Source organism: Coturnix japonica, chromosome 2, assembly GCF_054131305.1.
Source record: "Coturnix japonica strain WE chromosome 2, WE-NBRP24, whole genome shotgun sequence".
Classification (NCBI taxonomy): domain Eukaryota; kingdom Metazoa; phylum Chordata; class Aves; order Galliformes; family Phasianidae; genus Coturnix; species Coturnix japonica.
The window spans coordinates 28,171,999-28,194,202 of record NC_140664.1 but is presented as its reverse complement, the minus strand read 5'-3'; the positions used below and the strand labels follow the sequence as shown (position 1 = coordinate 28,194,202).

At 40.1% G+C, this 22,204-nt stretch overlaps 1 long non-coding RNA gene across 2 annotated transcripts; it reads left to right on the top strand.

The window, feature by feature from the left end:
* Positions 1–2,565: 2,565 nt before the first annotated feature.
* LOC146761738 (uncharacterized) lies at positions 2,566–21,906 on the top strand. 2 transcript variants are annotated; one of them, XR_014942517.1, is made up of 3 exons: positions 2,566–2,844; positions 10,123–10,188; positions 21,507–21,906. It is a non-coding gene; the product is annotated as an uncharacterized LOC146761738 (long non-coding RNA). The 2 variants fall into 2 exon arrangements; XR_014942516.1 differs by lacking the exon at positions 21,507–21,906 and having other exon boundaries at positions 10,123–10,740.
* Positions 21,907–22,204: the final 298 nt, after the last annotated feature.

Sequence of the window (22,204 nt, the reverse complement as noted above, 5' to 3'; positions counted from 1 at the left end):
ACATCTGAGATACAATCGGTCCTCAGACCATGTCAGGATCTTCTGAGCACTGAGTGTTACTGCTTAAGATTGATTCAGGTTACTAGAGCTGTAAATAGTTTCCTCTCAACCTAAAATGTCAGTGATTATGCAGCATTTATACTTTTCTTCTTCCATTTTACTTATTGGTATTACCATGCAGTCTCACCATGATGTCCTCTTGTACCCCTTTCACAAGTGTCCAACAATAGTAAGATAAAAGCCCAAAACAGGTTTTAGTGTGTTCCAAGATCACTGTTGTCCTGAATAATTCTGGATGTTAGACTAAGTAAATGCTGTGTTTATTATAAGAAGCAAATACTGAAGGTGGGAGAAAAATATCGATAACTGGGAATCAAATACATGCCCCATGTTTTTTCATAAACCTGTGTTTTACTGCTTTATGCATGTTACAGATGTTTACAGTACATAGAGGTAGAATTAGAATTTATGTATCTAAATAGAGATATTTACAGATAACCATCTGTGCTCAGCAGCTTACGCTGCAGACTTTTATAGTGTGGCTCCAGCTGAAGAGCTATGGTTACACATGCCAGCAGCTAGGATTGCGACACAGAGTGCAGGAGCCACAACTTTATAAAGCAAAGACCTTTCCAAGGCCTTAGGCTTCTCTTCTGCCCATAATTGAATGTTTCCACTCACTGCAGCATTGATGACGGCTGTACTGTGCTCTCTCCTGTGAGGAGGCAGAATTTCTGTGGGGTCAAGTTCATGCAGGCATCATGCCCCAGCGTCACCCAGTATGGACTGGAAAGCTGAAGGCAAAGCTTTGCTCTGTGTTCCCATTCTCCATGCAGAGTTGCTACAGCACTTTTCTCTCTTCATTTGGTGCTTGTAGTTGACAAAATTTGTTATTTTACTTGCTTCCTTTCCAAACTTTTCCTAACTCACCTTCAGGACTTCCAAAAAAAGGAGGTTGCTTGGACTCAGTAAAGAATCACAGAATCATAGAATGGCTAGGGTTGGATGGAACCTCGAGGATCATCAAGTTCCTACTCCACTACCATGGGCAGGGCTGCCAACTGATGGATCAGGTAGATCAGGCTGCCCAGGAAGCCATTCGTCCTGGCTTTAAACACCTCCAGGGATGTGGCATCCACAATCTCCCTGGGCAGCCTGTTTCAGCATCTCACCACTCTTTGAGTGCGCAGCTTCCTCCTGAGATCTAACCTAAATCTTCCCTCCTTTAGCTTAAAATCACTTCCCCTTATCCTATCACTATCAAGGTACCCTTGTGAAAAGTAAATTTCCTCATGTTTATAAAATCCTTTGAAATATTTTAAAACCATAATGACATCTCCCTGCAGCCTTAAATAAGCACATTTCCTTCAGCCTGTCTTCATAGGAAAGGTGTTCCAGCCCTTGGATCGTCCTCATGGCTCTCCTCTGGACCCTCTCCAAAAACTCTACATCTTTCCTGTGTTGCAGGGCCCAGACCTGGATGCAGTACTCCAGCTGGGGCCACACGAGGGCAGAGTAAAGGGAGACAATCACCTCCTTGCCCTGCCGTCTACCCCTCTTCTAATGGAACCCAGAATACCATTCAGGCTGCAAGCACACACTGCTAGTTCATAGTTTTTAATCAACCAGGACTGTACCAATGAAGACTGAGGCAAAGAACTCATTGTGCTGATAGTCCCTGATAAAGTTTTAATTTTCTTTCTTTCTTTTTTTTTTTTTTTTTTCCATTTATTGGGTCAGGAAACTTTCGATCCACTTTTTTGTTTCTTGGTCTCCTGGTTCAGTCCCGGATCAGTCAGAATTCAAATAGTGTGAATTAAGCCATTCACTGAGTATTTTGCTTTCAAACATTCAGTGAGAACCACGGATTCTGATATATCTGTACTTTGCCAAGATCTCCAGTTAGTTGTGCAAAACTACATTAATCAAGGAAGGCCCACTGTGCAGCTATAGCATGAAATTCACAAACGTATCCTTTTTCTCTCCCTCATTACTGTTGTTTTTAAGAGGTTGTCAGGATTTTCTGCAGATGGGAAAATAGCTTTTCTTCACCCCCTCACCCTCTGTCGCCAAATATGTAATTATCAGAAGAAGCAGTTCCTGTAAAGTGTGTTTTTCAGTAAGAGCACACTCATTCTGAGCTGCATTATTATTTGATAAAACAGGGAAGCACAGATAATTTTACACAAGGAGAAGTCCTGCTGACCATAGTAACACACATCTGCTGGCACCACTTGGGATGGGGGTCGGAAAGGAAATTCTACCTAATTCAGATAGTACAAAAGCATATCTTACACCTCAGGATGTTCTGGGATGCAAAAGCAATCATTCAGCCACTGACTGGGTTGGTAGGAGAAAAACACTCATTGTCACCCTGAGCAGATAAACTGTACTGTGTCTGGGTGAGGAGCTGGAGGTGGTGATGCAGGAGGTAAGTCCTGGTCTGTGCTACAGGCATCAAAAGGGACATGCAACAGCACCGATTAATTTTTCTTTTTTCTTTTTTTTCTCAGCAGAAAATGCTGGTAATTGCCTTTGGAGTGCCAGTGTGGCACGCTGGGCTGAATAACGTCAGCTGCTGCTTCTGCTCATGTGAGCCTGCCAGCACAGTGAGCTCAGGGGCAGCAGATGGGGATGTGACATTTGTAATGGGAAGGGATGAGGAGGGAGAGCTGGCGTGCTCAGAGAGCTCAGGGAACAGAGGACGGAGAAAGGGGCTGTGGAAGGTCTCCTCAGCTGCGTTAGAAATGAGTGGGCTTTGGCAGTCACAGAAAGCAGTCCCTGTGCACACACATCGGGTCTGTGGATCCCAGACATGGCTCACTGCGCACCTGCTGTAGATGGGTACGTCCACAACCTCCTTTACTCCACATACATTTTTATTGGCAAAGAAGTACTGTATATATATGTGTGTGTATAAAAATATATATGCTTTATATACATGCATATATATGATAGACGTTTGGCCCAATAACTTATAACATTTCCCAAAGCTTCTGCCTGACTTTTTCTTTCTTGGGCTTTAGACTAAATTGCTGCTAAATGTGCTTTTTTTTTAAATTTATAGTTCTTTCTGCCATAACTAAGAAAGCAAAAGTTCTAATAGCAAGCCTGGCTCTTTGCTCAAAGGACAGAATGATCACTTTCAGAATATAAAGGTCTCCCTCTGGCCCTGTTATCCCCATTTTGCACAAAGCCTTCATGTACATCAGTGCAGATAAATGGTTTGTCCCAAAGACTAACTTCTCTCAGCTGGGAGCATCCACTGTGAATTTTGTTCTCCAGCATGTTTGACATCTCTCATGCAGTGTGGATTTGGAAGTCGGTTTGCTTAATATATATACATTGTTTTCGGTCAGAATTCATTTAGACATTTTATCCTTTTCTTCTCTTTCTTTCTTTCTTTCTTTCTTTCTTTCTTTCTTTCTTTCTTTCTTTCTTTCTTTCTTTCTTTCTTTCTTTCTTTCTTTCTTTCTTTTTTCTGTATATTTCATATAGTAACATAGACTACTTTCAACAAAGGAAATTAAACTGAAAAATCCCTATGTCAATTAAAGATAGATACAGAAAACACTGCAAATTTTCAGCATTAGTCTGCTGAAAGTATTAGAATTGAAAAACCTGCCCTTCATTTACAAGATACATAAAGGAAAACACATTGCATTCAGGCATAATCTGTTATTTGCTTTGACCCTAAATTAACCCTGCCTTAAGAATACTTGACTTTATTTCACCTCTGAATACCAGCTGAACAGACTGGTAGTTACCCTTCATGATCATACATGGCATTGAAGGAATCTGTCCCATGTCTGGGACGTTTCATATAGTGTAATTTTCCTTGTTTCTTTAAAGCTCGGAGAAGTAGATCAACAGTCATCATTAATGAAAGCTACATATATGACTGTCAGAAGAACAGACTGCCAGCAGCAACAGACCTTTCTGATTCTTGTGGCTGCATATCAGTGACTCTGGCTGCTAGACACACAATTGCTCTCACCTATAAATGCTTGGGAGATTTTAATATTTTAATTATGGAGGAAAGGAGTTCCTAAGAAAAAAACAAATGAGCAAGCAAAAACAAGCTAAAGAAATTGCTTGTCTAAAGCAAAACTGGTGCTCAGGGACATGATTTAGTGGAGGGTTGTTAGAGTTCGGGTAGTATGGTTAGGTTATGGTTGGACTTGGTGATCTTTAAGGTCTTTTCCAACCTGAACAGTTCTATGACTATGATTCTGAATATGAAAATATAGAAAAAATACTCACAGATGACTAATAAGATAAAAAAAAAATGAAATGCATTGCTTTGATAATTAATTTCAGAATGTTATCTATATATTGTGATGAAATAACTTAAAAATAGTGGACTGCAAGTTGCTTAATTTTGCCTCCCTCCATAGAGAGGGGCGGAGGAAAAAATATTGAGTAAATTGATAATCTTGGTTTAATCTTTGAACATGTGGAGGAAAATAAGAAAAAAATATAGGTGGGGTAAACAGTTACATAAAATATACAATCAAATGTGGCAGGATGTTTTAAGTATTTATGGATAAAATGCTGCAGCAGCAGTGAGTCAGACAGCAATATTAGATTTGTTGGAAAGAAGAGACTTTCTTTTAACATTCTGTCAATACAACAGGGATGACTAAGATGCCATTTTGTGAGAAGAGCTAAAATTAAGCATAAGGTCAAGGTATTTAGCAACTACAGTTGTAATGATCAGTTTGTTTGTTTTTAATATTTCGATTCCATCGGTGTCTTCTGGAAGTAGCTTGTAATCAGGGTAGTTGCTTTTCTGATTGTTACTGTATAAATATTTATGAAATTAGTAAAAAACATTATAAATATTCTTTGCAATATCATTAACTGCCAGATTCAAAGCCTACAATAAACCTCAAGCCCCAAGAAAGTGACCCCCCAAAACACTTAAATTTGTAATGCGCAATGAGATCTTTTGACATCTCCAAAGAGCAGCCCAGAAATGCTACACTGCCAGGTGGCTGTGGTTTGGAACAGAGTAAGATAGCTTTCTGCTGAGGATGGCTGGCAAACTGCATTGATTCTTATTTCCCACTGTGACTTCCACTGTAATTCATTAGCAGCCTGAAAATCATGTAGCATGATACAGTGAGATATATTCCAAAATCTAAGCAGGAGGATTTTGCTGGAAAATCAATCTGTAAGTGGAGCCAGCGGCCTAACTGTGATGGGCCTTGGCCATATAAATGGTCTTGACACTTAAGCTGATGTTACATAGATTTGACATCAAATTCAGCCTTTTTTGCAATGTTGTTACATGTTTCCAAGGGACATCACATTGACCACAGTTCTCTCAAACAGACTGTAGGCAGAATGAACCTATTATTTTCCACCAATTAATACACCATGTCTGTGTTATATAAAATACTGTAACACGAGATTATTAATGCAAACCCTAGACGAAGTCATTGATGTTTTGGTGGTTACTTTCTCTATCTTTAGAGATCTGAAAGTTGGGAAACTAGTCTCAGAAAAAAACAATGCATTTTGAGGTACACTGAAGGTGAAGCTCTCCCTACTGGGTGAAGCTTTGGCCCTGTTACTGGAGGTGGTCAGTTACAGCAGAACAATGGGGATTTCCACACAAACCAGGTACTACTAATTTATATGCCAAATAATAAAACTTATCTTAAAAGGGTGCATTTTCTGAGTTGTCAAGAGAGCATTATTCCCTTCAGGAGTATGAAGGCAAGCCACGTAATGTTGATTGCATGCTTCAGATTGTAATTACTCTATACATTTAGGTTGAAAAAAAGAAAAAGGATGTAAAATCTGGCTATTTAAACCAGCAATGTAAATACTAAATTGTTCAAGAAAGAAATGGAATTTGCTCTGTTTAGCCTTTTAAAATCTTGGTAACCCTTCCAAAGCAGGAATGAAGCCCACAATAAAAGATGGAGGTGGCTGTTACTGCCTCACTTTGTGAAACCAACAACTGCTCTACGAACTGCAGCTCTAGAAGAGCTTATCTCCGCTGAATAAAAAAGGAGCAATCAAATGTGAAAGGAAGTTCTGTACTTGGCTCAAATTCTATGCATCCTGAAGCATGACACAAACTTGCTTAAGTCAATGAAGCCATTTTTTAGAAGGATTTTTACAGCTTGGTCCTTGGTAAGATGAGTGCCTACACATAATATGTACTTGTCACTGCACTCGTGAATGACTCAAGACTAGTAACGTGGCAGAAAGCCATTCACCTGTAGACTGTCAGTTTGAATCTGTCAAACAACCAAAAGTCACTGCTGCAAGAAATTTTATGTAGAAATTCCAAACAGTGCTAAGAGAATATGAAGGCCGTGTCGTTATGTGCTCAAACTGGGAAACTTTGTCACTCATTTTTAATGCGCCCCTTTCTGCTACAATTCAGTCTTTAATAACCCAATCATTTGTCACCTTTTAAGCAGTGCAATTCACACATTTTCGCAAAATCCGCAGAAAGCTTTGCTTTGATGAAGAGAAGCCTTTATGCAGTCACAGAGTACCTTGTAAGCTTATTACCATCTTAGGGAAGGAACTGAAAAATAAGCACTTATTTGAATGGCACAGCGCATCACAGTCACTGCCTCATGATCAAAGTTTAGCTGTACTGGGAATGTCTTTACTGACAATTGAGTTGAAGTACTGGAGGAATAGTTGTTTAAACTATGTGGAAATCAGTCTCACGTTGTCAGTAATGTTAGAAATCAGTAGGTATAGATAAAGCTTTTACCTCCTGGGATTTTGTTGACTATCAGAAAATGAAATGCAAGGACCTAAGAGATCCTTTAGCAAATTTCAGTTTACAGGTGAAGGAGAATCTCTCCTAAATATAAGTTATGTTGCCTAAATCTTTCTGAAACTCTCTCCCTTTAAAGGTCTCCTGATTCCTGAAAACCTCTCTATTTGCAAATTCCCTTAGTACGTTACCTATGGCATAAAAATCTCCTGCAACACGGAGTTGTTTTTAGCTTGTGAAAGGACTCAGGCTCCCTCAGCTCCGCACAGCAGGCTGAAGTTTTGAAGATGGTTTTGTTCCAACAGTGTGCACTGACTGAATAGTCACCTTTATACACTCAACTTCAAAGGAAACCTAAACAGTAATTCATGTAGTGATCACACGTATTTCTTCTGAGTCAGAGCTGTAAAGTCTTTCTAATATTACAATTAACTTGGATTCTGACTCCCAGTTAGCACTTAACATGGATTTGCTATCAGGTGAAGCTTCTCTAGAGTTACTGAGTGGGAAGCAAATGTCAGATTTAAGAATACAGCACAGAAATGAAGAGAACTATTTTCTTGCTTAAAATGAGATGTTAATTATCTTACTGATTAGAACCAAACTAATTAACTTGGAGAGTGATTGAGGTCATGCAGGAAGAGTTGTATAAGGAAAAGCAGCATGAGAGATGCTGAGCCACGGAGGAAGCATGCATCAGGGGATGAGAATTAGAATTATTTACCCAAAGATGTGTGCATGATTTGTAACCTGTCTGTGACTAAAGCTGCACGTGATTGCTCAGGCGCCACCTGAGCTGGGTTACAAGGCCTTGGGGAACTGACTGACCTGTCTACAGTGGTGTGAGGGTCCATCAGTGAAGTGAACACCTGCTGTGCTGCATGCCCCAGCAATGTGCTTCTGCTGAACCTGAGCTGCTTCTGTGGGCACTGGATGGGGACTGGCTCACCCTCACAGCCCTCCCTTTTCCCTACTCCCTGTTTGCACTGAGGAAGGAAGAGGAAGTTATTTCACCCACTGGCACCCAAATGATGAGTTACCTGTGAGCATCTCTGCCCATAATTCAGCATCACCCTGAAAGTAAGGCTTGGAAATAGTAGTATTCCCTGGAAAGGAAGTGAGTGGCTTCTGTTGCCTGGGAGCGATCGCTTCGCTCTCTAGCATAGCTGCTTTAAGTATTCAAGAAACTAATAGTGATTCAAATTAAAAGCTACGATTAACAGTATCTACCAGCCACAGGCACTGACACTGTGAGAAAGCAACAGACAGCAGAGAACTGCCCAAGGCTGCCTTGCAAAGGTGGAAAAGTTAAGTGGTTGCTGGATCAACCGTATTTTAGAATGCAAGGTCACTCCTATGTTGACATTTGATACCAAGCCAAATTCTGAAGAAAACAGAAAGCATTTTTTTCCATAATTTTAAATTTTATTTTAACCAGAAGCATATTTTATTTTTATGGGCTTTTGATTTGTTTGTTTGCTTTTCTCTGGGTTGAAACTGTGAATGTATCCATCAACATTATGACCACCAATATTACTTTCTGATTTAGCTTTGCCATTCTTTTTTATAGGCTTAGTGTTAATTTTATTATTATTATTATTATTTGCTTCTGCAATTAACTTTGTTTATTGCCCCTATGCCAACTACATTCCCTTATGCATTCTTTATGCTTTCCTTTCCAAGACAAGCCCCAGCTATTCTATTTCCCTTCTTTAAATTTTCTTTTATTTTAAACCTTTCTACTAAATTTGTTCTGTATGCAGCTTTTGAACATTATATGTGTGGGTAAAAATGATTGTTCTTTTAATCAGCACTAGTTAGAAATGCTTATTTTTAAACACAGACAGAAATAAACATAACAGTTTATCAAAGAGATTGTGTGTGTGCGGATGTATGTTTGTATACATAAAAGCTTTAGCAGCAGGCATCGCAAATGGGCTGGAGCTTCATTTCAGCACTAGTGATGAACTGATGCAGTTTGGACTGATGTAGTTCAAGCTCCTGCATGGCCTGATGTAATCATGGGGATGCACAGGTTCCTTTTGCTCTCCCTGTTTGGATAAGGCTGTCCCTGCCCTTATAGCAAGAGTACACGGAGTTCATCAGGGTGGAATCCACCTCTGGACAGAAGAACTTCATTAGTCCTCTGCACTTCTTCTCTGTACAGATTTGGTTCTCATCCATAGAAACAAAAAGATCACTCACATGTTTTCTAAATTTCATGAAAAGCAGACAAAAAAAAACCCAACTCCCCCCCCCCCCCCAAAAAAAAAAAACACCCCAAAAAAACAAAAAAAAAAGAAAACAAAAAACCACCAACCAAAAGACCACAAAAAACCCCTCTGACCTGCGGAAAGCTGTCAAGAAGTTATTTCCCTTTGCAGGCTGTACCTTGTGTTGAGAGGTGCTAAGCAGCCACGGCTTAGAGTGTTACTACACACAGAGTGCTGAAAAATCCTGTGATAATATGAAGCCAGTTCACTTAAACTCACATGCTGGGGGCTCTCAGAAATGTCTCTTGTGTTTGGTTTTATTGGTCATTGTCTGTTCAAAACAAACAAACACACATTTTTATATTGTTTTACATCTATTGGACAGACTCAGTGTGGTGAAAGCTGACAGAAACCTGTTCACTTTATTTAGAGACGGAAAGACTGCCACTTTTCCGGTGATCACAGCTGTTACATTGCAGTTTGGATAGAATATTTTTTCCTCTACAAAAACATTAACAATTAATCTGAACTTATACTACAGCAGAAAACATTCCAATATGAGTCCTACAGCATTAAGATTATTCCTTTTTGTGGTCTTGACATGCTATACTCACCTACTTGCTAATAGGTTATGTATTCTATAATGAGCTCAAGTGGTTGAAACTAATAAGCAACCTAATGAGACTGGATTTTATTTAAATGTAGATATTTCAGTGTGTTCTAGTCATGCTGAACTTGCATATATTACTTCTCTAAAGGAATTCCTGGGCAGCTTTCTTTTAACTGGGGTTGGATACCTCAACAGGTTGGTGTTAAAACTAATGCACTATTATTCATCCTTACCAGTGTTCCAAGAAATTACAGGATAGTGGGCTGGGTGTGGCTTCAAATTTGGAGATTGTTTAGTAGATAGTGAATCCTTGTTCTATGATATTCAAAACATAATATTTTCTGGGTGCAGAAAATACTGCACAGCAGAGCTAGTGACAAAAATTTAAGTGTATAAAGATGAAGGTGTTGATGCTGTCAAAATGGAATGAAGAGAGATGATCATTCATTGGCCTTTCCAGTTTGGCTTATCATTTATTGAACTTTGTCCTGCCTACAGCCAACAGCAATGAGACTTATATCTTACTAATGTGTTTTACCTTTTTCTAGATACTCAATGGAATGTGAATTTGACTCAGATCTGAAGAAAGAGGTTCCACGCACTATTCTGTCAAAGTAATGTGCCCAGGTTTATACATATATGAAGGAAGGAAAGTATTTTGACTGGAATGGAATACTAGCAGATATATGAAGGAAAAAGGAAATGAAATAGGATCTAAGGAAAAAGGAGAATGAAATAGGATCTACAGCCTTTGAGTAGATTTGAATCTGGATTTCTCTGTTAAGCAATTACATGCTAGAGCAGTGTTGTAATTCATTCTGAGACCCTAAACTACGGTAGGATTCCAGCTTGGACCATATTCTTAGGCATAATATGTGGCACTGTATTTTCAAAATGAAGGATTGGAAACTTTAATCGCCAAATATAAAATAGGCTATTATTTACCAAAAACAGGTGGGCATTGCTATCAAACACGATGTGGGCTGGATAGTCAGAATTCCAACAGAAACAGAGCAATCTGCTGGACATCATTGGTATGACGTTTTTATGGGACATGCACCATCTGCAAATGGCAAATTGTGTCTTGTGTTACATCCTATGATCATTGTGCTATTGTGTTGTATTTTATTAGTTTTGTTGTTAACATGCTTTTATATCCACATTTATCACTTGTCTCACTGTGCTGAAAGCATATATCACCAACTGTTACCTTATAGTGGACTGCCAAGCTAGGCTTGTGTGAGAGCACAGATCTTTCCCATGCTCTCAGCTGGGTATGAGGAGCACCAATACCTCCACTGACTGAGGCAGAAGTTTGCTGGATGTTTGGTCTATTGCAAGGGCTGTGATTGCACCAGCTCCTGCTCATGCCAAAACCTGATGTATGCTGGGAGCATTGCCATTAGGGCACTGTGAGAGCAATGTGCGGGCAGGACAGGGAGGGCAGGAAGAGATAAGGGCTGTTGTCACCTAAGCCTGCTGTCCCCTGCAGCACTCTCCTCCTGCAGCTTTGCATAGTAGCTGTCTGGCAGTGCCTTCAGAGTCTACTAACCTATGGAAATACATAGACCATCCGGCTGAGTTGGAAGTATAAACACATCAGCTTACCAAAAAACCCTTTGAGATGGATCTATTGCTAGGGAAATGATGAATAAAAGAACTCACATGCTAGATTCATCTGTACAAAGGTGACTGAGCCCACAGTTCATTTTCTTTTAGCCTACTGAACTCCTGAAATGAAGTCTAATTTGATGAGCATATTGTTCTATAAACTGAGGGGAACCCAAATAGGTGGTGACATTTAATGAAAATCCCTGATTTCAAAAAGTCTACAGTTCAGAGTGAATATGAGATATACATATATTCACACGTATATACATATATATACATATATATACACCATATATGGCTTAAAGTGCCTGTAAATCACCAGGGTTTTACACATTTATTGAGAAACAATAATATTTAATCTTATAAAAGGAGAGAGCACTGCTCTGGCTTTTCAGGAGGAAAGTCTGCAAAATCATCAGAACTGCCTTGAGACACACTTTGATCCAGAAAGACCAAAGGTGAAGTAGAGTTATTTGCATCTGTGCTTGCAGGGTTTACTCGAGGCATGATGATTCAAGTTTAGATGTTTAAACATCTACTTATTTTTTAGCTTAAGAGAATGATTCTTTCCATAAGAGATAAGATCCTCACACAAACCTCAGATTTCTTTGAAGGTTTCTGCTGGTTCCTCCTTCTTTTTCCTACCACTGTCCTTATCTAGGGAATTTTCCTCTACCAAAGAAGACTACAAAGCTTACCACATACCACACATATCTTACATGCTGTCCTAAGAGTCAGCTTTCTGTCTGTTGCCCAGTCAATGAAAATAGATTCTTAGTCCCACAATTATGAATCATAATACAGTTCCTGGCTGTGTCAACTGAGTTAGCTTGCTTCACGAGAACAAGAAGGAAAAAGAAAGTGGCAAGGTTTTCAAAGATAAAGACTGTGCTACTAACGAGTCACTGAGCCAAATAAGCTCATTTCAAGTCTGCCCAGTAGATTTCAGTGGAATACTCCCTTTCCCTTCTTAAAAGATGCTCAGTGCTACAGCTCTTTGGTGTTTGGCAGGAAAGCTTGCTGGAGGCGGTCTGAAAGAGCATCCCAGCTCTCTAACAGAAAGTATTTTTTCATTAGTGGGTGTTGCTTCCTAGAACTGACTCCACTGCCGCCTCACCAATGCTGTCTGCCAGTGGCTTTGATTGCTAAGAATTTCTAGGAGCGTGCAATAAATGTTTCCCTTCTCCTGCTGCTGCTGAGAAAAGCTGCAATTAACAAAATGTCATGTTTAAGCCTCCTGGCTTCTATGCCTGAGGTCAATTACTGCTCTTTGAGATCAAGGCTGGTTCACTTTGATATCTCTGGATGTACAGACATTTCACTTTCAGCTGTAGCTACTGTGCTTGTACACTAGCAATAGGTTAAAGTGTGGGTGGGGGACACACTCAAGACACTTTGATTGCCAAACTAGAGGATTTATTCAAAAGCATGTCAAGCCCAACCCTTATTTACATCTGGCAAAATAATAGCTCACCTGTAGCTCACTATCACTATTAGTGATAATATCACTACTAAGGATAAGTGAATATGGAATTCACCTGCATTTCCCTCTTATCTTTTATTACCTGTCCCTTCTGAGCTCCAGTGGCAGAGTACTTGGTAGCAGGAAGAGTAAGTGTATACTGGATGTTTCATTGCTATATTCAGTTTCTTTGCGCAAGAGGAAACAACATACATAAGAATAAACAATCTGCAGTACAGTGAGAAAACAGTGAGGAAAACAATTCTGCAGGGAGGTGACAAAACAACAGAATTAGCTCTGGGGTGGTCTGTGGGATCTGCCTTTAATGGCCTCATGGACCTCTCGGCCCAGCACTGCTAGATTGGCACTGCAGGAGCTGGGACTGAGTGCCTCTTCTGATGCTGTGGGATGGTTGTTTCTGACAGAGCAAGCAGCTGAGCCCAGAAAGCCTCAAGTGGCTCAGGGAAGCTTGCCAGCATTCACCTGCTGATGCTTCTGCTTTCCTATTTCATTGATCCACTTGTTGAATCTACAGAAAGTGGCTAATGAAGGACTTTAAGTAGTGCTTAGCATCCTGTGATAGGAAAACTGCTGTGGGGATACAGCAATTCTCTGCTGTTAGCAAAAAAAGAAAACAGAAGAAGAAAAGCCGTGGGAGGGAAAGGGTGGGGTTCAGGGGAGGAGAGGGGCAATACTCTGTGGTCCTAGTGAGAAAACAGTATGGGGAGGGTCTGGTCTGACATCTGGTCTGTGTTGCTGCCAGACCTCTCTGCTCATCATTTCCCTCAGCACTAGGGTGATCTGAGGTTATTCAGAGTTATGGTTTTGGTTTGTCTCTATTGGGACCTTTAGAATGACAGCGCATTTAGGCTTTGTGGCTTTGTCATGTTTCAAATGTCACAAATAGTTTACATAATGATCTGCAGTGAATGGGTGGTGAGTATAATAGTGCAATTCATTATCCGCAGGAAAGAGTGGCTGATATTTGTGGCACCTTCTCAGGGTTCAGGAGAAACAAATTCAGCCTCTTTGCTCTGCCCAGTCCTCCTGAAAGAGTCACTCCACCTGGGCTGCTTTACAATCAGGAATCCTAGACAAGCCATTGAGCACTACTGCCCACCTTATGTGTCTTGCACCACAGACATGCCTGGCTGGTTGTGCAGCCCTAGGACAGTGGGTCCCATCCATCCCACATGAGGCAGACTGGCTGTGCTTATGCTGTATAGTGCCCTCATCCTGGGGGCAATAATGTCATAAATACTAGAGCTTTACTGCCTCTACTGAGTAACCCTTATGGAGGGTTAGCCAGCCAATGCCTGCTCAGCAGTCCCAGAGCATGTATGAATGGCACTTTACCTGACCATATTCTGTTGATTTGTCAGCAAGTAACTGTTTGAGGACAGTATTTAAGTGCCTGTAAAACTCTGGTAATGTCTGTTGCACTAAGTAGCTGAGCTCAATGGATGACTGACAGTGTTTGAGCTGCTTCTTCAACTCATGAGCTTGCCACTTTCCATGTAAATTTGTTATTTGAGTCAGGTAGAAACTAAACTTAGGAGCAAACTGTGTATGTTATTATGAGTTCCCATGCCATAGCCTGACCCCGAATTAATGTTGAATTTTTTCCCTAAGTGATGTAATTAAAGTCCAAGAGAAAAACTGACTACTCATTGTATGGCTGCAAGTAGACTGCAGGAGTTCTGCCTAGGAACGAATGGCTGGTAGGTGTCTCGACCTTTGCTACTCAGAGAGACTCAAATATTACCTTGTGGCTTTGAACTTTTCTCAAGAAGAAAGTGTGTCAGGGAAAGGAGGTAGATGGCAACATCTGCAGTGTTTCAAGAAACATTAAATGTGGGTTTGTTTGGGCTAAGGACATCTTGCTCAAGAGTTACACTGAAGAAAAGCTCTAATGAGAAGTGTTAACTGACTTCAGATTCTGTCATGTTAATATAGTTTCAGCTGCGAAATATTTCACATTGTTGTTGTGTGACAAGTTACACTTCTGCTGTGCTGGGCTGCAGTTGATACTCTTTGGGTCATTCTGTCATTCTACTCAGTATGAAAAAAACACAAACATATTTACTTAGGAACCCAAGAGTAATTGATTTTCCAAGAACACTAATGAAAGGTCTATGTCACAGACTCAGCATTCACTGTCTATCATGCCATGCAAGATATTTCTTGGGGGCTTTTATATTGCTTCCCACTTGGGAACATCAAAGGGTTATGCTGTTTTGTTTCTTATTTCTGTTTTCCTTTCGGTTAGGTGAACTTGGATGGTGTTGCAGGGATATAACAGTCTGGGGCCCAAAAAATACAGAAATGCTGATGCAGAACTGTGCCTGAGTTGATATATCAAGAGGAAATACACTTCCAAATGCCAGCAGTGAGCTAAAGTTTACTTTGTGCTCTATCACCTTGCTTCTTCTTCGTGGCCTAGAGAGGTCCCAGAGGAATTGCTGAGGTGTTTTGAGCCTTTACTCTCTTAATGTAGACATACCCAAAGTGATTTGTCTAAAGTTCATTGGACCGTGGTAGAGGGAACCCAAATCCCCCTGCTTGCATCCTCAACATTTTCTGTATAAGAAATAACAGAGAAAACCATCACTGTGTCAGTGTATCGCAGCTCCAAGCCTTGCCTTAGGTCAAGTGTGGGATGTATGTACTGCTTGTGAAAAGGGAGCAGCTGGCAGAGTGCTGAGATTCTTTTTCTTCAGCTTTCTCAGGTAGGAATTGGTCTTGAATCTTGTATTCAGTCCCTTCTTCTCCAGGCAGCATTGTGGTGGCATTTGACACACTTGAGGATAACAGAGTGACTTGTTTATCTGCTGCAACCAATCCTGCTGAGTCCTCAGTGGAGTGGAATTACACTCTGAATGGCAACTTGGGATGCAGCCACATTACTGCACATTTGCTAAAGTTTCCTTTGGTTGGCTGTTGCTCTCAACCTATCCCCCATCAGCAATAACATTGTTGGGAGTAGAAACAGAAAAATCTGTGCAACTTGTTTGCTTTCTTAACTGGTGTCATCTAACTGGAGAGAGCTGGATGCTGCAGATATTGTAAACGTCAGCCTGTGCTCGTGTGTCTTTCTCTCTGCTGGTAGATCTTGGGTTTATTTTTGTTGTCATGCTGGGTAGGGTAACAAACTCTTCTACTCTCACCCAGCATTGGGCAGCTACAATTTATTCAGAACTTACCTAAAGAGACAGATCAATCTCAGTGTCTGCATTCCTCATGTCTTTCAGCTTTGGGAACTGGTGAGGAAGGCTGCTATAGTACCGTTTTGCTATATTTGTCCTCTTAGTGCCAGATGCTGAAAAGATATAGGGTGAGAAGCTGGAACATCACCTGGAGTAGTGCTGGGCAGGGTAGCTCAGGCTGGAAGGCATGAGGGGTAAATAGAAGTCATAGCCAAGTTCCTGCAGCAGGAAAAGAGGGGCCAGCTGCTGAGGGCAGGGAGGATTTTAAGTCTGGATTTCATAAAGCAAGATTGAAATCTTTTGTTTAGGGAGGAGGGAGTAGGGTGTGCTGTCCATAAGTGAAGTAATGACCTTGCATGACCTCGCTCCATGTATCTTTTCAGGACATTTCAGCCTGATACCCTACCATTCATGCCATGTATAATTTGTGTCATCAGGGGAATCATTTAAACAGAGGAATGGATTTTAATTAATAAAACACAATTCTTTTGGGATAAAAGTGGCTGTATATTACTGTCAAACTACCATTTCTCAGAACTGAAAAGAAGAAAATGTAGATTTAATAACAGAGATTATGTGCTAAACAAAGTAAACAAATTTCTTGTCGGTATATCTCCTTACTAGGAATTCACAAAGCCATTTCTCTGCCACTTGTGCATTCACAAACCCCATTCCATCACCTCAGCTGACTCCTCACAAGTCTCAGGACTTGTAGGAACGGATGGTGGAAGTGGGCACATTGAGACAGCATAGCTCATTTTGGTCACCATCCTACTGCATAACAAGTGCTGTACACACTCAGTAAACCTTGTCTGTTGCACTGTGGCCTTGGATTCTTTAAAGTAGGTGCTAAAAAAAGACATGAGGTTGGAATATGGAACTTGATCCTGTATGCTATCCATTCCCTTGGAGATGGCAAGAGGGACTCGGGGGAACTAAAACATAAATAGAGCTTCTTTGCAATGCTCACAGTTAATGCGTCTGTATGATAAAAGGGAGATGAAAAAGGGGAAGGAGGTATGCAAAACTGATACTGATGGAAATCCTATTACTTAGGCAATGCTAAAGAACAATTTATCTGTTAGAAAAGATGACACTTGTAATGCAGCCAAGGCCTTTGCAAGCTGTAGAGCCAACTGCACAGGATTGCCTGAGGCACCGAGTATGCCATCTGAGCAAGGTACAAGGAGATCTCTATTTAAATGAAAAGGCAAAATAATAGTGGTTCATGAATATTAGGCACTCTGTGTTCTGCCAGGATGTTCTCTTTTCATATCCAGGGTCTAATTCTTCTTCAGGAGTACTGAAGACTGCTGATTGATTCAGCAGAGAGTGAGTGTAGGCAGAAAAATGATTTTCATCCATGAAATATGTCTGAAATAGAACTTTCTGGATTGTCCTATATCTCAAAGACTCATTCATGGGTACAGAGAGTGTGATTCAGCTTTGAACAGGCTGAGATTCCTTTTTTCAAACTACAGGCATCTGCAATGCCTGCATCAGAGATAGCTGTCAGCTCACTCAATAACAGTCTATGGAGAGAAATAAGTAGCTACTCAGGACTGCTACTTCTGAAGCATTTCAGATGCCACTGTACTACTTGCTAGAAAATGACAGTTCATGGAAACAAGAAGAACCAGCAGGAGCACAATAGCTTCAATCAAATTTTCCCAGTTAATTTTTTTTTTTTTTTTTTGCTATGTAATACTATAAGAGACAAAGAGGGCTGGGTCAGCTGCCAGGAATAACCTGGGTTCATGTCCTAGGAGTACTCTGTTTAGATTTAGGGTTGGACTTCTCTCTCTCACATGAGAAGTCTCTGCTATCAGCCACTTGTGTCAGTGTGGAAAAAAATAAATGCTTCTTTTTATTTTAGTGGAAAATTTCAAGAAAACTTCACATCATTTAGATATGAAATGTGAGGAAATGTTACCTGCAAAAGTATGAGAAAGAAACCTATCCCTGTCCATGAGACTTCATGAAAGAGGTTAACAAATTTAAAAGCACCTGATACTTGCTGATAAAAGTGACAACCAGTGGAGTTTTGGGTTTGACTTATTTGAACCAATTATCTCTAAAAATGTATTGGTTTAATAAAAAATTGCGATGATAATCCAGATAGACTCAGCTCTGGGTGAAATGCAGTTTGCACTGTTACTTTCTTTGCTGCAACAAACCCAGGTTGCTGAATTATTTTGGGGAAAAAAAAAATCAAGAAATGATTTCAACAGATGATGTGTATTGTGTTGATGAATCAACAGAAATGATAGTGGGAGAGTAAAGGAAAGATTCTGAAATAACTTCAAGTCTTTTTTTGTTTGTCAGAATAGTGACATGTTTAACACATGCCAAGCCTTGCAGTGAGACCCCACATGGAGTTGCACACCAGTGCTGGTGATGATCTCATTGCTGGAAACATACCCAACTTTAGAGGACAGAACAAGTGTGTTTGTATTTAAAACGCTGCCTTGCTTCAAATAATCAAAGTGCTGTAAATTGCCTTTGGAAGAGATAAGGTGGAATACATATGCTGCAATATAACTTCTCAGGTTTTAGAATTATTCTTTTATTATTATTATTATTATTATTATTTTTATTATTATTATTATTATTATTTTGTAAACATGATTGTGGCAATATTTTCTGTTGTAGGCAATCATCAGCTACTTCAGTTAGCACCCATTGCTATAATTAGCTTTAAATAGCCTTGAAAGGATCAATAATCTGCCTACTGATCTTTTATATTCATTATTTTCTATGTCTGAAGAATGCCTGCTGTCTAGATTTAACTGGCCAATTGGCTAGAAGGCATTCTGTGAGTAGATTGCTGTTGGATGTCTGAAGGTGAGGGGAGGGGATGTGGCACAGATGTAGGGTGAGTTACTTGGTGAAGGAAAGTGACTTCCATGCCCATCTCGCCTTGCTAGCTGGTGCTTTGCAGCAACATTCACTAGCTGGGGTACACCACTGTGTTCTTCTGCCCCTTCCTCAGCACAAGTGAAACACTTGTCTCCCAAGACTCCTTCCCTTTTCATGCTCAAGCTAGGAAAAAGACAATTAAGAGAAAAATATGAAGCTAGGAAATATGCTGAGTGAAAGGAAAGACAGCTGAACAGTAGCTAAACTCCTACTGCAGCATGCCTGTATTTCTTGTCCCAGCTTCCGTCCAAACACCTTTGGACACATGCCTGTTTTATGCAAGCCAGATTTGGACTTCGGGGAATGCATGTGTGCTACTACTAAGCTATAAATAAAAGTCTGCTGTAACAGGCCCACAGCTGAGCTCATCTAGCTCCTCAAAACCTTTCCTACTTGTGCTTTTTGCCTCTGGATTTATGCTGCTTTTGTGCTCCATCATATTGATTATGGCTGTAATATTCAGATTCTTTATTTATATGTGAAGGTAGAATTGTTCCCTTAGGCACATGGTCCTGAATTGTAGGGGAAGAAGCTCAAGCTAATCTTGCTGACTACCCTACAGTATAAAGACTGAAATTGACAATCACAGGGTCTTATGATATCCATGGTTTTGGGAAGAAAACTTAGCTGAAAGTCAGGAGAAGATCAATTGAAAATACATTCCATTACAAACAGCTCATATAACCTGATTACGAGGCAGAGCAAGGAGGCTTACATTAAGCTGCATATATTTGGATCAAATATTCAAATATTTAACTTCCTTGGCCGTAGTACCTAGTGACCCTGTCTGTAATTTTGCAGAGATGGAGTAGTTCAAAATCATGGAGTTAAACTTCCCCAAACTGTGTCAAACTCAGATTTTGAATCTGAATTGTCACCCAGGGAGCAAAATGCTGACTCATATCACCATTTCCATAATCTCTGTGACTGGGATGCATGAAGAGGTCACTCTGAGACAACTGTTCTGGCTACCTTTCCCCAGAAGTTGGACCTTGTGTAGTGTTATTTGTGGAGATATCCTAAACCAGCTCCCCTGCAGCTGTAGATTTTTCCTGAGCAAAGACTGCAGGAGCTCTGATTGCTTCCCAGTCTTCATTTCCCCCTTTTTTTTTTTTTTTTTTTTCCAAGGGAAATAATATGAGACATGAAGCTGAGGCAAACACGTTAATCTGGCTCTTCCATTGCACTAAAATAAATAATTTGAGAGTGGGGTTTTTTTTGAGATCAGATTATTTCCCCCCTTCCCAGTGTCCCCAGAACAATTTCCCAGCACTTTTCTTACAGCAGACAAGAAGCAGAGCTGTGTATCAGCCTTATTCTCTGTGTGTCAGCCTTCTCCTTCCTTTTCTGGCCTGATATCTGGAATAAATAACTGCTACATCAACATTATCTTTTTTCCAAATGCTAGAGCAGTAAGACATATTTAGTTCTTTTATTTTTATTTATTTTTTTATTTTTCCTTTTAAAAGTAGAAATGATTACCTGTTGTAGCTAAATGTCTGAATTCTGAGATGCTATTTCAACACAGCACTAATTCTAGTGTGCAGAGATATTTCATTTCCATGCTTCTGTGTGGCAGAAAAATCAAGTTCATCACGGAACACAACTTGTAATTACACTGAACTTTGGAAAACAGTGGAGCTTATTTTCTACCTGCTGTTTGTGAAGAAGCTGCTGAGCAGAAATATGGGGAATAACAGTTCACTCTATTCTGTGCACTAAATATTCTAGGCTAAAGAGGAAAATCAAATCTAGCTCTTCTCCAGACATACAACCTTTCACTGTTTTCACTTTTATAACCTTCATTGTTGTGTAAGGAAGAATCAGAAATAAAAGAAACACTAAATGTTGTTCCATTCTTGTATTTTGTACAAATGCAGAAAGGTATTCATGCAGAAGACATCTTTTAAATATCCATAGGAAGATGCATCGTGTCAGCTTTGGGCTAAGTTTTACAGGCTTGGATTATACAAACCCTAAGTTAAGGGGTTTGCAAGATTTTCTTTCAAATCCTATTTGAATTGTTTATTTCAAAATGCTCCGTCTCAGTATTTGCAACACAACAACTGCAATGCGGGTTTCCTGTCTGATGAAAGAACTGGCTGAAATACAAATGCAATTGTCGCTGTTCAAGTTGAGTGACACATAAAAAGAAAGCAAATGACACAAATGGTGAAAATTGTGTTAACTTTTAAGGAGTTTCCATTATTGTTGATCTAAGAAAATGTTTAATACAGCATGTCGTTGTCTCCGTTGTCTGCAAAATCCTTGTCTCAAAGACCATCTTATTGCACAGCTGGGTTCTGTTCCTGGTTTGATTCTACTTGAAATGGTAGTGATGTATTTAACAGCAATAATTACTTGTGCAAGACATGGTGAGAAACATGTTCTCATGAGTCTTTTCTATAAAAATAATAGATTTCTTTCATTCTCAGTTTATGATAGTATTTTTGAAAGCCATTCAGAGAGAAGGCAGCAGTGACATAATGTCACTCATGAATCACTTCAAAGAGAAGTGGATTATAAGGTTGGAAAGAAAAAATATGGTACATATGAGACCATTAAAAGAAAGATGCAATAAAGAGCTTAAAGAGGACTAAGTCTTTGCTAGCCAGCCACCAAAGGCACACTGAAGAAAGCTTTATTAATGATCATAGAATCATAGAATTATAGAGTGGCCTGGGCTGAAAGGACCTCAAAGATCATCTAGTTCCAACTCCTCTGCTGTGTACAGGTTTGCCAACCACCAGATCAGGCTGCCCAGAGCCACATCCAGCCTGGCTTTGAATGCCCCGGGGATGTCTTCCTGAGCAATCTGTTCCAGTGCGTCACCACCCTCTGTGTGAAAAACTTCCTCATAATGTCACACCTAAATCTCCCATCTTGGTTTATCCGCCCTCATAAACAGCCATTCCTCCTCCTGTTTATATGCTCCCTTCAAGTATTGGAAAGCCGCAACGAAGTCTCCCCAGAGCCTGCACTTCTCCAAGCTAAACAAGCCCAGTTCCCTCAACCTTTCTTCATAAGAGAGGGGCTCCAGCCCTTTGATCATCTTAGTGGCCTTCCTCTGGATCCATTCCTAGAGATCTACAATAACTAACTAAATAAATAAATAAATAAGAATGCTTCACAAATCTGCGTGTGATTTTGTTCTTAATCTTACTCTGGTTAACAGCTGTTTCTAGAAGTAGTGATAGTGACATCAACAACTCCATGGTATACCAGAGGAGGCATTCAGCTGTTCAAGCAATGTTTGCAGTATGATGAGCTCTGGCATCACACATACTTTAACTGCTCATTGATAAAGCTTGGTGCTTTAATTTTGGGAATAACAGACAGATTGCATGTGGGGGAAAGAAGAACATGAAAAGGGATATGAGAAGTAGTTATTATAGCTCTGAGAACAGCTGCAGCTTATAGAAAAAGTGATTT